Source organism: Equus asinus, chromosome 12, assembly GCF_041296235.1.
Source record: "Equus asinus isolate D_3611 breed Donkey chromosome 12, EquAss-T2T_v2, whole genome shotgun sequence".
Classification (NCBI taxonomy): domain Eukaryota; kingdom Metazoa; phylum Chordata; class Mammalia; order Perissodactyla; family Equidae; genus Equus; species Equus asinus.
The window spans coordinates 29,940,976-29,958,111 of record NC_091801.1 but is presented as its reverse complement, the minus strand read 5'-3'; the positions used below and the strand labels follow the sequence as shown (position 1 = coordinate 29,958,111).

The 17,136-nt window shown below is 36.1% G+C and overlaps 1 long non-coding RNA gene across 1 annotated transcript in view; it reads right to left on the bottom strand.

Moving 5' to 3' along the window:
- LOC139039839 (uncharacterized) overlaps positions 1–16,135 on the bottom strand; it is a 91,995-nt gene extending 75,860 nt beyond the window's left edge. Inside the window, exon 1 of the long non-coding RNA XR_011493048.1 lies at positions 15,875–16,135. This is a non-coding gene — a long non-coding RNA (uncharacterized lncRNA). The remainder of the gene's footprint in view (positions 1–15,874) is intronic.
- Between the last annotated feature and the right edge of the window lie 1,001 nt (positions 16,136–17,136).

Below are 17,136 nucleotides of genomic sequence, written 5' to 3'. Positions count from 1 at the left end.
AATCCAAGTGGTCCATCAGGAAGCAGCTGCTATATTGCAGGCTTTGGATGACAAGGACTATGGCAAGAAAAATGGAGAGAAAGATACAAGAAAAAGAGAAAAATCTCAGCAGCTAGTGACTCTCTGGAAAGAGGATGAAAATAAAGACTCCAAGGCAGCATGCCTGGGTCACTGGGTGACTCTGAGACTCACTCCTCTGCTGCTTACTCCCTGGAGAAATCAACTGGTATCTTACTGTCTCTGTTAAAGCACAAGATGGAAGGCAGGGGCCTTAAGCTATAAGTAAAATACATCCCAAAAAAGAAAGATGTGCTCAACAACATTCAGGTTCACCCTCAGAATTCTCACCCCCATGGCCTCCTGTTGAGGTGTCTCCCTCTCCCAACTCAGACCTCAGGAAAACCTGACTCCTGGATTGATCAGGGCATAGGGCCCAGGCAATGACAGATATGATCTGGAGAGAAAAACAAACAAATAAAAAAGATCAAAAGAGCATAACAAATCTAACCACAGACGTCTAAATTTTTGCCAGGTTGATACTATGAAATTTGGCTTTGTCCCTGGACTCCTGAATTGTAGTGTTGTCCTGGATTCACTACTGTTAGAAAATGAGAGTTTCTATAAATGGATTATTTGTTGCCAGCTCTTGCTTGATTCTTGTCTGCTTCATTCAGCCTAAAGCCCTTCCCTAGGCTGTTTCCACTTTGGGAAGATAGAGGAAATGTACTTTTCCCTATTCCTCCTGCTAACTTCAACTAAAAATCCTGGCCAATATATATTTTAAAAAATAAAAATAAAACAACTTGAAAGGTCAAGAGAAGAAAGCAAATCAGCTAGAGACATCAGGATTCAAGGGAAAATATAGTGGTGAGCTCCCTGGGTTTTCTTTTGCCTCATAAGATTCGCAAAAAGAATTCTTCATACCAAGAACCAGGAAGATCCCAAACTGAATGAAAAAGACAGTCAATAGATTCCAACAACAAGATTACAGAGATATTACAATTATCTGATAAAGATTTTAAAGTAGCCATCATAAATATGCTTCAATGAGCAATTACAAACATACTTGAAACAAATGAAAACCCAGAAGCTCTTAGAAAATAAATTAAAAGTCTCAGCAAAGAAACAGAAGATATGAAGAAGAAATAATGGAAATTTTAGAACCAAAAAGAATACAGCACCTGAAATAAAAAGCTCAATTGATGAGCTCACATAGCAGAATGGAGGGGACAGAGGAAGAATCAGTAAACTGGAAAGTAAAACAATAGATATTACCCAATCTGATGAACAGAGAGAAAACAGATTGAAAAATAATTAACAGACCTTCAGAGAATTTTAGGATTGTAACAAAAGATCTCGCATCCATGTCATGGGAGTCCTGGAGGTGGGGAGATAAAGGGCAGAGCTGAGAAAGTACACTAATGGCTAAATGTAATTAATGGCTAAAAACTTCCCAAATTTGGCAAAAAACATAAACCTAAAAGTTCAAAAAGCTTAGTGAATCTCAAAAAGGATAAGTCCAAAGAAGTCTACATCAAGACTCATCATAATCAAACTTCTTAGAACTAAAGACAAAATAAAAATCTTGAAAGCAGGAAGAAAGTAAGAGAACTTTAACCATAAGGCAAAACTATTCAAGTGACAGCAGATTTCTCATCACAAACCATAGAAGCCAGGAGGAAGTGGCACCATTTTTCAGTACTGAGAGAACTGTCCACACAGAATCACATATCCAGTAAAAAATAAATTATATATGTATATATGTATATACATGTATCCTACAGAATGAAGGGATATATGTACATATATATACATACATACAGAATAGACATACACATATCCTACAGAATGAAGGGAAAAACCAAGACAGTCTCAAGTAAAAGAAAACAAGGAGAATTTCCTGCCAGCATATCTACCCTTAAAGGAATGGCTGAAGCAAGTTTTATATAAACAAAAAGGAAACTTTAAAAGAAGGAACCTTGGGGGGCTGGCCCCGTGGCTGAGTGATTAAGTTCGCGCGCTCCGCTGCAGGCGGCCCAGTGTTTCGTTGGTTCGAATCCTGGGCGCGGACATGGCACTGCTCATCAGACCACGCTGAGGCAGCGTCCCACATACCACAACTAGAAGGACCCACAACAAAGAATATACAACTATGTACCGGGGGGCTTTGGGAAGAAAAAGGAAAAAATAAAATCTTTAAAAAAAAAAAAAAAAAAAAGAAGGAACCTTGGAAGATCCAGGAGTAAACAAGAACAAGGTAAGCAAAACTATGAGTAAAATATTAGACTTTCCTTCTCTTCTTGAATTTGGTGGTTGAAGCAAACTTTATTACACTGTCTGATGCAGTTCTAAATGCAGGTAGAGAAAATATTTGAAATAACTATATTATAAATGAGAGGAAATAAAGGGCTGTAAAAGGAGTAAGTTTTTTACATTTTACTCAAACTGGCAAAATGAAGACATCAGTAGACTACAATAAGTTTTGTATATACAATACCTAAGGCAAGTATTAAAAAACTATACAAATAGATACACTGAAAAATACTATAGATAAATCAAAATTGGATACTAAAAAATATTCAAGTAACTCATAGGATAGCAAAAAGGCATAAAGAACACAAACAAAAACAAAAATAAAATGACAGACATAAGTCCTAACATATCATTACATTAAATGTAAATGTTCTAAATATACCAATTAAGAGACAGGTGTTATCAGAATGAGTTAAAAACATGGTTCAACTATTTTCTTTCTGCAAGAAACTCACTTAAAATATAATGATATAGGTGGGTTGAAAATTTTTCAAAAAATGAAAAAAGTATATCATGCAAATACTAATCAAAAGAAAGCAGGAGTGCTATATTAATATCAAATAAAGGATATTTCAGAGCAAATAAAAGTAACAGAGATAGAGGAGGGTTGTGGTATAATAAAATAATATATTTGATCTTTGTCCTCAGTAACTGGCACAGAGCTTCAAAAACCCTTAGAATTTCCTGATATGAGCATCTTTCGTTATTCATAATGATAAGCCCCTTTCTACCACACCTGAGTTTATGTTAACAAGGTGGTTCATGGTGGTCCCTTCAACAGTTTCAAAGGGAAGACTGGCCATGCAAGCAAGACCAACCACATGATTAAAGAGTTGAAACTTTTAGCCTCCAGAGAGCGGAGAGGAGCTGGAGATTTAGTACAATTACGTGGTCGATAATTTAATCAGTCACGCCTACATAATGAAATCTCAATAAAAACTCCAAGAAATGAGGCTCTGAGAGATTTCCAGTTGGTGAACATGTCAATGTAAGAAAGAGTGGGGAACCTGGACCCCACAAGAACAGAAACTCCTGCATCCCTCCCACTCCTGACCTTGCCCTATGCATCTCTTCTATTTGGCTATTCCCAAATTGTATCTTTTATAACAAAAGGGAATAATAAGTATAGAATTTTCCTGACTTCTGTGAGTCTTTCTAGCAAGTTATCAAACTTGAGGGGCATCATAGGTACCCCTGAATTTTTAGCCAGTGGTGCATAGCGTGGATAGCTTGGAGATACCCAAGACTTGTGTCTGGTATATCAGTTGGTGGTAGTCCAGTAGGACTGAGCCCTTAACTTGTACGGTATGTGCTGAGTCTGGGTATTAGTGCAAAAATTGAATTGCATGGTAGGACATGCAGTTTGTGTCAGAGAGTTGTTGGTGAAACATAAGGACATTATTAATGAGAAAAGGATCAGTTCACAAAGAGGATATAGCAATCCTAAATTTGTATGCACCAAAGAAAAGAGCAGCAAAATATATGAAACAAAAGCTGATAGAACTGAAAGGAAAAATAGACAAATCCGCAATTTAATTGCAGGCTTTAACACCCCTTTCTCAACAATTGATAGAATAACTAGAAATAATTGACAAAGATGTACAAGCACACAAGACAACCAATAACCAATAGGATTTAATTAATATTTATAGAGCACTCCACCCAAAAACTGCAGAATACACATCCTTTTCAAGTACTCATTTAACATATAGTGATGGGGCCAGCCCCATGGCTGAGTGGTTAAGTTTGTGTGCTCTGCTTCAGTGGCCTAGGGTTTTGCCAGTTCAGATCCCCAGCACGGACATGGCACCACTCATCACACCATGCTGAGGTGGCATCCCACATAGCACAACTAGAAGGATCTAGAACTAGAATATGCAACTATGTACTGGGGGGCATTGGGGAGAAGAAGAAGAAAAAAATTGGCAACAGATGTTAGCTTAGGTGCCAATCTTTAAAAAAAAAAAAATATATATATATATATATACTGAGATAGACAATACTCTGTGCCATAAATAAAACCTCAACAAATTAAAAAGAATTGATGTCCTCCAACCAAAGAGAAAAATAGAAATTAATAACAGAACTATTACAGAAAAAATCTCTAAACACTTGGAAACTGAACAACACACTTCCCAATAATCCATGGGTCAAAGAGAAAATCTCAAGGAAAATAAAAGATAGATGAAAATAAAACATATCAAAATTTGTAGGACATAGCTAAGACATTGCTGAGAGATAAATTTATATCACTAAGTGCTTACACTAGAAAAGAGGAAAATCTCAAATCAATCGTCTAAGCTCTCATCTCAAGAAACTAGAAAAAGAACATTAGAATAAACCCAAGCAAACAAAAGGAAGGAAACAATAAAGAGAAGAAATCAATAAAACTGATAAAAGAAAAACAGTAGAAAAAATCACAAAAAAGAGAGCTGTTTCATTGAAAATACTGATAAATTACTGAACCTATAGCAAAACTGACTAAGAAAAAAAGAAAGAAGTCACAAATTACCTCTCAGAAATAAACAATGAATATGATTACAAACCCTTGAGATACCGAAAGAAAAATTAGCAATACTATGAGTAAATCTGTACACACAATGGACAACTTAGATGCAATAGATCAATTCCTTGAAAAACACAAACTACTACAACTCATCCAATTTGAAATAAATAACTTGAATATCCCTGTAACTATCAAGGAAATTTAATCCATAATCAACTCCCCAAAACAGAATTCTCCAGGCTCCAATTTTTTCAGTGTAGAATTCTACCAAACAATTAAAGAAGAGTTACCACCAATTCTACACACTCTCATCCAGAAAGTTGAAGAGGAGGAAACATTTCATTTTATGAGACTAGCGTTACCCCAATATCAAAACCAGACAAAGACAGTTAAAAAAAAAAGGGGGCAAAAATTAAAGGCCAGTATCCCTCATGAATAGGAGTTAAAAATCTTAACAAAATATTAGTAAATAGAACTCAGCAATGTATAAAAAGTTTTATATGCCATAATCAACTGAGTATACCTCACGGATACAAATGTAGGTCAATATTCAAAAATCCAATGTAGTCCACCATATTAACAAGCTAAATAAGAAAACTCACATGATCATATCAATAGATGTAGGAAAATTACTTAACAAAACACAACATCCAGTCATGATAAAAACTCTCAGAAATAGGAACAGAGGAAAACTTCCTTAACTTGATAAAGCACATCTACCAACACACACACACACAAGCTAAAGCTAAATTATACTCAATGGTGAAAGACTGGATGAGTTTTCTCCTAAGATTAGGAACAAGACAAGGATGAACGCTCTGTCACCTCATCACTGTTTTTCAATAGGGTGCTTGACATTCTAGTCAGTGCATAAGACAAGAAAAGGAAATAAACAACAAACAGATCAGAAAATAAGAAATAAAACTGCTCTTATTTGCAGATGACATGACTGTCTCCATAGAAAATTCCAAGAAATCTTCAAAAGAAAATCCTCTTCAAACTACTAAGTAATTTTAGCAGAGTTGCAGGACAAAACACAAACATGTAAAAATTAACTATATTTCTATACATCAGCAATGAATACGTGGAAGTCAAAAATTAAAAAAATATAGTATCATTTACATTCACTCAAAGAAAGTGAAATACATAGATATAAATCTAACAAAACATATAAAGACTTTTATGCTAAAAACTACAAAATGATAATGAAAAAAATCAAATGATACCTAAATGAATCAAGAGATAGACCATGTTCATGAATTGGAAGACTCAACATCATAAGATATCAATTCCCCCAAATTAATACACAGGTTTAAAGTAATTCCTATCAAAATCCAAGCAAGTTTTTTTATAGATGTAAACAACATTAATCTACAATTTAGACTGAAAGTCAAAAGAAGTAGAATACCTACAGCAATTTTGAAAAAGAAGAATAAAGTGGGTAAAATGAGTCTACCCAATTTCAAGACTTATTATATAGCCCTAATAATGAAAGCTGTGCGGTACTGGAGAAAAGATAGACACATACACCAAGGGAACACAACAGAAAACCTAGAAACAGAGCTAAACAAATGTGCTCAACTTTTTGGACAAAGGTGTAAAAAACAAATCAATGGAGGAAAGACAGCTTTTTAACACATAGTGCTGGAGTAGTCAGACATATATAGATAAAAATTTTTTAAAAGAACCTCAACTAAGTCTCATCATCTCATCATTTTGTATATCTTATACAAAAGTTAACTCAAAATGGATCACAGACTTAAATGTAAAATGTAAAACTAAGTTTTTCAGAAAAAACATAAAGAAGGTACAAAAAACAGTGGAGGAAGGAGCACCAAGGTTCAATTCCTCCACTGAAGCTACCATTAAGTTGGCAAAAATAACAGAATCAACTTTTTCAGAACTCAGGAAACCTAACTTTAAAAAAAACTTAGAACAATCAGAGAACTGCTAAACAAGGAGAGAAGGTGCTTATTTTGGCATTTAAGAAAAACTCTGTCAGGTCACTGGCTGATTACTAAGATAACTGAACAGAGATTTCAGTGACCACACATGACAAAGAACGCAGTCTTTGCCAAAGTAGTGTGGAAAGACACTAAACAAATGGACAGTTGCAGCCCTCAACAAGCAGAAGAGTAAATGCTGAGGAAGAGGGAGAATCTGATCCATAGCTACCATATTATAATACTCAAATTCCAACTTTCAACAAAAATTATAAGACATAAAAAGAAACACAAAATTATGACCCCTGCAACAGAAAAAAAAAGAAAGAAAGAAATTGATAGGCACAATCCACGAGGAAGCCCAAATTTTGGATTTGCTGGATGAAGACTTTAAATCAACTGTCTTAAATATTCTGATAGAGTCAAAGGAATCTATAGACAAACAGCAAAAGAAAACTAGGAGAATGATGTATGAACGAATAGGGAATACCAATAAAAAGATAGAAATTATAAAAAGGAACCAAATAAAAATTCCACTGCTGAAAAGCATAATAACTGAAATGAAAAATTTACTACAGGAGTTCAACAGCAGATGTGAGCAGGCAGAAGAAAGAGTCAGGGACTTGAAGGTATGACAAGTAAATTATCAAGTCTGAGGAGCAGAAAGAAAAAAGAATGAAGATAAACGAACAGATCCTGAGGGACCTGTGGGAAACCATCAAGAAGACCAACATACCTACAATGAGAATCCAAGAGTGGAGGAAAGAGAGAAAGGGGCAGAAATAATATCTGAAGAAATAATAGCCAAAGATTTCCAAAATTTGATGAAAAGCGTGAATCCACACAACTGAGGAGATCAACAAACTCTAAGTAGGATAACTTCAAAGAGATCCACACTGAAACACATTATAAATAAATTGTCAAAAGTCAAATATAAAGAGAAAAAGCAGCAAGAGACATGCCTTATCATGTACAAGGGATACTCAATAAGATTAACAGCAAATTTCTCATCAGAAACCAGAAGTTTATGCAATGACATATTTAAAGTGCTGAAAGAAAATGGTCAGTATATATGGCAAAACCATCCTTCAAAAATGAAGAACTAATTAAGATTCTCAGGTAAACAAAACCTGAGGAAGTTCATTACTAAGAGCATTGCCTCACAAGCAGTACTAAAAGAACTCCTTCAAGATGAAATTAAAGGGCACTATACAGTAACTCAAATTCATATGAAAAAATAAGGAACACCAATAAAGGTAACAATCTAGGTAAATATAAAGCCAATATTATTGTATTTGGGGTTTTTAACTTTTCTTTTTGTTCTCTATATAATTTAAAAAACAAAGTCAAAGAAAAATAATTATAAACTGTATGTTAATTAGCACTCAATGTATAAAGATACAATTTGTGACAAAACATAAAGGGGAGGTGGATGGAGCTGTATAGGAGCAAACTTTTGTTCTATTAAAGGTAAGTTGGTATCTACGAATTTAGGATATTAATTGTAATCCTCAGAGTAATGACTGAAAAAAATCTTAAAGTATGCAAAAAAGGAAATGAGGAGGATATCAAAATGGTATACTAGAAAAAAATCAATCAATCACAAAAGAAGGCCATATGGAGGAACTGAGGAAGTAAAAGATACAAGACTTATAGAAAAAGAAGAACAAAATGTCAGAACAAAGTCCTTCCTTATCAATAATCCCTTTAAGTGTAAATTATTTAGACTCTGCACTTAAAAGAAAGACATTGGCAGAATGAATAAAAACATGACCCAACCACATGCTGTCTACAAGAGCCTCACTTTAAATTCAAAGACACAAAGAGGTTGAAAGTAAAAAGATGGGAAAAAAATTTCTTCCATGTAAATTGTACTATTTTTTACCATGAAAATAGCAACCAAAAGAGAGCTAGGGTAGCTGTACTTATATCAGACAAAATAGACTTTTAGTCAAAAATGTTTAAAAACAGAATAGTAGGGCATTATATATTGCTAATTATAAATATATACACATCAAACAATAGAGCCCCAAAACACATGAAGCAACCATTGACAGAATTGATGGGAGAAATAGAGAGTTCTAAAACAACAGTTAGAAACTTTAATCCCTCACTTTCAATAAATGCATAAAACATCTAAACAGAAGGTCAATAAGGAAACAGAGTACTTAAACAACACTATAAACCAACTAGACATAATAGACATCTGTAAAACACTCCACTCAACAACAGCAGAATAAACATTCTTCTCCAATGCACATGGGACATTCTCCCGAATAGACCATATGTTGGGTCACAAAAAATGTCTCAATAAGTCTTAAATGATTGGAATCATACAAAGCATGTTCTCCAACCACAATGGAATGGACCTAGAAATTAATAACAAGAGGAAAACTGAAAAACTCATAAATAAGTGGAAATTAAACAATGCACTCAAACAATCAATGAGTCAAAGAAGAAATCAAGAAGGGAATTAAAAAATACTCAGAAATGAATGAAAATTAAAACACAACATACTAACTTTATGGTATGCAGCAAAAGCAGTGATCAGAGGGAAATTTATAGGTGAAAACATCTACATTAAAAAGAAGAAAGATCACAGACCAATAACCTAACTTTACACCTTAAAGAATTAGAAAAAAAAAGAGCAAACTAAATGCTGAGCCAGAAGAAGGAAGGAAATAATAAAGATGAGAGCAGTAATAAATGAAATTGAGTATAGAAAAACAATACAAAGAATCAACAAAACCAAAAGTTGGTTCCTTGAGAGGACCAACACAATTGACAAAAATTTAGCTAAATTGACTAAGAAAAAAGAGAAGAGATATAAATAACTAAAATTAGAAATGAAAGTGGGTACATTAGTACTGATACTATAGAAATAAAAAGGATTATTAAAGAATACTATGAACATTTGTTGGTGAACAAATGAGATAACCTAGATGAAAAGGACATAACACAAATTACCAAAACTGACTCAAGAAGAAATTAAAAATTTCAACAGATTTGTAGCAAGTAAAGAAGTTGAATCAGTCAAAAACCTCCTAACAAAGAAAAGTACAGACCAGATGTCTTACTTGTGAATTCTATGAAAACTTTAAATAAGAATTAACACTAATCCTTCTCAAACTCTTCTAAAATATACAAGAGAACACTTCCTAACCTACTGTATGAGGCCAATATTGCTCTTATATCAAAGACAGACAAAGACACCACAAAAAAGGGAAACTAATGACCAATATCCCTTATGAATATAGATGCAATGATCCACTAGAAAATACTAGCAAACTAAATCCAGCAGCATATTGAAAAAATCATATAACATGACTATGTGAAGTTTATCCCCAGAATGCAAGAGTGATTCAACACATAAAATCAAGAAATGTATTACACCACATTAATGGGATGAAGGGGGAAAAAACACATGATCTTCTCAATTGATGCAGAAAAGACATTTGACTAATTCAAAAAAACAGCCTTTCATAATAAAAGCACTTAGCAAACTAAGAATAGAAAAGAACTTCTTTACCATGATAAGGCCATTTAAGACAAACCCACAGTTAAGACCATACTCAATAATAAAGACTGAAAGCTTTCCTCTTAAGATCAGGAACAAGACAACGATGTTCCCTTTCACCACTTCTACTCAACATTGTACAAGAAGTTCCAGCCAGAGCAATTAGGCAAGAAAAAGAAATAAAAGATAACAAGATGGGGAAAGAAGAGGTAGAACCACCTCTATTCACAGAGGATGTACTATAAATAGAAAATCCTTTAGAATGCACACAAAAAAAATATTAGAGCTAATAAATGAATTCAGCAAATTTACAGACTACAAGATCAACACACGAAAATCAGTTGTGTTTCTATACATGTGCAAGAACAATCCAAAAACAAAATTGAAAAAGAAATTCTATTTACAGTATCATCAAAAAAAAAAAATACTTAGGAATAAATCTAACCAAGAAGGTATAAGACACATACACTGAAAAGTATAACACATTGCTGAAAGAAATTAAAGAAGACCTAAATAAATGGAAAGACATCTCACGTTCAAGAGTTGGAAGAACAAATTTTGTTAAAATGGCAATACTCACCAAAGCAGATACACATATTCAACACAATCCCTACCATAATCCCAATGACCTCTTTTGTAGAAGTAAAAGCTAATCCTAAAATTCATATAAGATTATAAGGAACCCCAAGTAGCCCAAAGAATCTTGAAAATAAGAACAACATTGGAGTCCTCATACTTCCCATTTTCAAAACTTACTACATATTGAAAGTAATCATACAGTGTGGTACCGGCATATGAACAGACATATCATTCAATGGAATAGAATTGAGTCCAAAAATAAAACCATACATTTATGGTCAACTGATTTTCAACAAGAGTACAAAGACCATTCAATGGGGAAAGAACAGTCTCTTCAACAAATGGTGCTGGGACAACTGGATATCCACAGGCAAGAGAATGAAGGTGGACCCTTATGTCACACCATATATAAAAATTAACTCAAAATGGATGAAAGGTCTAAATAAAAGGCTAAAACTAAGACACTAATAAAAACACATGGGGTCAAATCTTCATGACCATAAATTTGGCAATGGTTTCTTAGATATAATACCAAAAGCACAAAAAACAAATAAAAAAAAATAAACTGGACTTCACTAAAATTAAAAACTGTTTTGTATCAAATGATTGTTAAAAATTGATTAAAGAAGATAATTTTGGTGATACAAACAAACTTTATTTAATATTTCATAAAGCGGATAGTCTCCTTTCAGAAAACTTCAAAATGGGCAGAAAGCATTTACAGGATAAAGATTAAAGAGCAGGGAAGAGAAAAGTAGAAAATATCTGAGTGGCTGGAGTACATAGTCAGCCTTGTTTAGAGTGAGAAGGAACAGGAACTAAGTATAGAGCCCAGAGGTGGTTTGGTGTGTAGGAATTGGCTGAGTGGATACACTGCACTTCCAGTCAAGCAGAGCATGTACAGGAACATGAAAGTGATCTCAGTTTCAGTTTGCTGATGTGAAACCCTGGGAAGGAGTGGCTCCATCTTGGACCTAGAAAGTTATTTCAACATGACACTATCAAGAAAGAGAAAAGACAACCCACAGAATAAGAGAAAATACTTGCAAATCATATGTCTACGCATGTAGTATAAGGAATATGTAAAGAACTCTCACAACTCAACAACAAAGAGACAACCCAATTTAAAAATGGGCAGAGGACTTAGACATTTCTCTGAATATGTCATTCAAGCACTTGAAAAGAGTTAAAAACAGGTGTACAAATAATACGTGTACAAGAATTTTCATAGAAGCACTATTCACAATAGATAAAAAGTGGAAACAACCCAAATGCCCATGAATTGAATAGATTAAAAAAATGTAACATATCCATACAATTGAATATTATTCAGCCATTAAGGAATGAAGTACTGATACATGCTACAATGTGGATGAACCTTGAAAACATTAACCCAAGTGAAATAAATCAGACACAAAAGGCCATATATTGTATCATCTCACCTCTATGAAATATTCAGAATGGGCAAATCCATAGAGACAGGAAACAGATCAGTGGTCACCAGCGGTTGGGAGGAGTGGGAAGTGACTGCTTAATGGGCGTGGGATTCCTTTTGGGGTGATGAAAATGTCCTGGAACTAGATAGTAGTGATGGTTGCAAAACATTATGAATGTACTAAATGTCACTAATGGCAAATTTTACATTACATGTATTTTAACCCCACCCTTCAAAAAATAGAAGAAACCTTCAGAATCTAGGTGTAGGCAAAGAATTCTTAAACTTGACACCAAAAGCATAATCCATAAAAGTAAAAATTGATAAACTGGACTTCATCAAAACTGAAAACTTTTGCTCTGTGAAAGATCCTTTAAGAAGATAAAAAGATATGCAAACCATACATCTGACAAAGGACTAGTATCTGAATATATAAAGAACTCTAAAACCCCAACAGTAAAACAAACAAAAAGTCCAATTAGAAAAGGAGTAAAAGATATTGTCTCAGACCATGCCGGCCGTTATGACAAAATGCCATAGACTGGGCAACTTATTAACAACAGAAATTCCTCACAGTCCTGGAGGCTGGACATCCAAGACCAGGGTACCGATAGTGCTGGTGGGTATGTAAAACGGTAAAGCTGCTCTGGAAAACAGTTTGGCAGTTTCCTAAAAAACTAAACATGCAACCACATTTGACCTGGCTACCAATGGCACTCCTGGACATTTATCCCAAAGAAATGAAAACTTGTATTTTACACAAATGTTTGCACAATGTTTATAGCAGCTTTATTCATAATAACCAAAAACTGGAAATAACCCAGATATCCTTCAATGGGTGAATGGTTAAAGAAACAAACCAGCAATAGATGCAAAAAACTGGATGGATCTACAGAAAATTGCACCAAGTGGAAAAAGCTATTCTCAAAAGGTTACATATTGTATGACTCCAATTACATAACATTCTTGAAATGCAAAATAATAGGAATGAAGAACAGATTAGTGATTGCCAGGAGTTAAGGAGGGAGCGGAAGGAAGTGGGTGTAGCTACTAAAGAGCAATATGAGAGATCCCTTTGTGATGGAAATGTTCTAGACTCTATTCACATCAATCTCCTGGCTTTGATATTCTACTATAATTTTTTAAGATGTTGCCCTTAGGGGAAACTGAGCAAAGTACACAGGATCTCTCTATATTATTTCTTAGAATTGCATACAAATCCACAATTACCTAAAAATTAAAAGTTTAGTTTAAAAAAAACAGCCTTCCCCAGCATGGGCCATGGGGTTCTGACCACTGCAGCTGCTTTTCAGCTTTCTCCATATCTGGGCCCCATTGCACCACTTCTCATCCCCCAAAAGAAACCACAGGATCATTAAAAATCATCTCATCCAAAAGTTTTTCAAATTCAGCTTTGTTGAGTCCTAAGAATTTTTCAGGTTGCGGGAGGTTCAGCCAGCCTGGGCCGTCCAGGGAGGGAAGTACAATGATTTATCTCCACGTTAATACACAGTAAGTCCACTTTTGTCTGTGATAAATGTTGGGATTCCACTCATTTTAGAAAGGATTCTGCTGCATTACAGTATTTGAAAGTTGCTCTCTAATAAAATCTGATGCTTGTTTTGACTTTAGAATACCTCTGAGATGTGGCTATCCATGATTTTCCTGATCTCAACCAAGTAGTTGTTAAAGCTGAGTTCAAATCTAATTATCTTGGGTAAGTCGTTTAACTTGACCAAGGCCCATTTCCTCATCTCTAAAAGGAAAGTAACAATCACACCCTCACAGTAGGGCTGTTCCAAGCTTTAAATGGGACGAAGCATTAAATCACGAGCACAGTGCTTCCCACAAAGTAGGACTCAGCACATTTAGCTAATTTTAGAATTACTACCTCTCAGCAACATTTTATTCTACACAACTCTAATAGAAATTATATTTATATAGAGCCAAAAATCTATCGCCTGACAACACAGAGTGGATCCGGCTTAGCCCAATTTCTTCAATGCCTTTTTGTACAAACTTACTTTTAAGTACTGCTCACACAACTAGATGTTTTCTGGTGTTCCATTGTTTCTCACAAAATGCAATGCCCAAGCCTGAGCACAGTGCTCTAGATATTACCATGCCAGTATCCCAGAGGCTGGCTGACTCACCTTCTTCATCATGCATGCTCCACAGCATTAATGTAACTCAGAAGGCACTATAGTTGATAGCCACATGGGCTGTTGATTCATAGTAGGAATGTTCTTCATGAAAGTCCTCAAGTCTGTTTGATGCATCTTACTGTCAAGACATACCTGTCCAGTTATTTAAGCCATTGGAATTTTTTGGATTATGAGTCTCATGTGGTGGCCATGATGTAGGGTCGGTGAGCTGAGGAGTTGAAAGAAAGATTTCCTGGACTCTCAAGATCTGGCAGTAGTGCTCTTTCACTTAGAGAATAGTGTGGAATAGCATGGGGACAGGACCCACGGGCAGGAGGAGCTGCTGCTGCCACCGCTGCTGCTGCTTCTGCTGCTGCTGGCATGGGGACAGGACCCATGGACAGTCAGAGCTGCTGCGTGGGGACAGGACCCACAGGCAGGAGGAGCTGCTGCTAGCATGGGGAGCTGCTGCTGCCAAAATGGGTGAAGAGTAAGGCTAAATTTAAGGCATAGGTATGTGAGTTATCTCTTTACAAGACAAAGGAAAGAATATGCAAAAAGAGTTGTTAAAATGGTATCAGTGCTGGTAGGTTCTGGTTATTGGGTGGTCCTATAACTTTTAGATAAGAATCAAACCAGATTAAGTAAATGGCAGAAGCCACTGCTTAAATATTATCTTCAGCTAAAGACAAAGGAGGATGTTGGGGGGGGGGGGCGGTCAGTTACACAAGGTTGCCAGACAGTAAACAACTTAAGTCCTTGCCTTCCCCATTAAGAGTTTCCAGAGATAAGGCCACCCCACCTTCCTCCTGGCACAGGGAGGGAGGCATCTTTACAGATGGAGATTTCCCTTACAAATGTAAATGTTTCCCAACAAAGGGCAAGCAAACTCAGCTCCTCAGAGTTGCTTTTATTAAAAGTAACCAGCCTAAAATAATCCTCATCAGCCATAGCTGCATTGGAAAACAAAGCCAACTCCACATATGTACCTCTCTGGCCTCATCTCACACATCCCCTGGTCCACCTCACCCTCTAGAAATCTTGCATTGTTTGTTCCTCACACGGTTCTGCTTCTTGACTCTATACCTTTACGCAATAATGCTCTCTCAGACAAGAATAGTCTTCACATCCTCTCTCCTCTCTTGTTGGCTGACGACCTCTACTCATCCTTCAACATTCAGTTCCAGGATCATTTTCTTCAAAAAGTCTTCCCTGAACCCCTAGGGTAGGTTAGGGATCTTTTCTCTGTGCTCCTGTTCTATCTATTCTTACTGTAGACCTTTGAGGACCCTGATAAATAATACTCCTTTTCCTTACCTGATCCTGAACCCATTGAGAATAAGGGCAAGTGGCATCTTTATTACTAATATAGCTGCTGTTAGAGGTTGCAAGCAAGCAAATTTCACAACACCGAACCCCAAATCTTGGCAGACTCACCCACAAGTCATGGCAGTGATGGGCACCAGCCAGACTCCTCCCAACAGGGGCAGAATTTTCTGCAGGCAGCTTACTCCCAGGGAAAATGGAGGAAGGTTCTGAAATCCACAGACCAAGCTTCTCCTCCCAAATTGAGCCTTAGCTAAATCATTCTCCTTCCTGGAGAGAGAGAGAGGCCAGGTAGATTATACTGCTAGATTGCTCTTTACACATCAGGAAACAGGAGGAATGTGGAAGAAGTGCCTCGCTTCATTTTCCTGTGGCCCTTAGCAAAGGCAGTGTAAATCTTCACCTAATGCTGGCTCTCATCTCTCACTGAACTGTGAGCTATTCAAAGACAGTGCACCCATTGTCTAGTGCAGGCCATCTGCAGGGTAGCTGCTCAATAAAGATTTACTGAGCTGAACAATGAGGCTGGATTCACTCCCATTGATATTTGTCTCCATTCCCTCAATTCACAGACACCAACTAACCAGGGCTACTCCAGGCGAGCCCACCCCACCTACAAGAAGAAAAGGCTCATTCACCTAAGAGATTCTTTCTTGGAGGGGCTTGTGTCCACTATTTCTTTGAAAAAGGTAGCAAAATAAATAGATATTTACATATGATTGTGAGAGTAAAAATGTTTGGGGATAAATAATATTAATCATCATTATAAGGCTGACATATACTGTAGCTGCCCCTGACACAAGAAGGGTTAATAATCACTGGAAAAATCTTACCAACAAACTGTGACCCGGAGGTGAGAAGGCCAGTTAGCCAATGATGGGTAAGACCTCCAGGCGGGGGCAACCTAAGCCGGGCGGCGGCCGCCCGGGGACACAGATGGAGAAACAATATCGATATCGGGAGCAGGAGGGACCGTTGCCTAAGAGACCTTGCCTGCTCCGAGACAAAAATATAGGAGCACAGCAATAACATGATAATATCAAAACAGAGGCCATGGGAGGGCTCCTTGAGAAATCACTAAGAATTCTTGGCATTCGCTAATTACTTCATCCAGAACACCTGTGTATGTTTAACAGATGTAAGCTATGTATACATTGAAACGCTGGTTATAATAAACTCAGAGTGGCCATCAGCCCTCTCCGCATCTATCCTGATGTGTACATTGGATTGCAACACCGACATATACAAATAATGTCAAGGTAGGATGCTTTGTACGTGAAAATGCCAATAGCTATCAAGATTCTACTTACTTAATTCTGTCTGCTGAAAAGTAAAGCCTCATCTAAATGCAACCTCTGTAAATGTGTTCATTG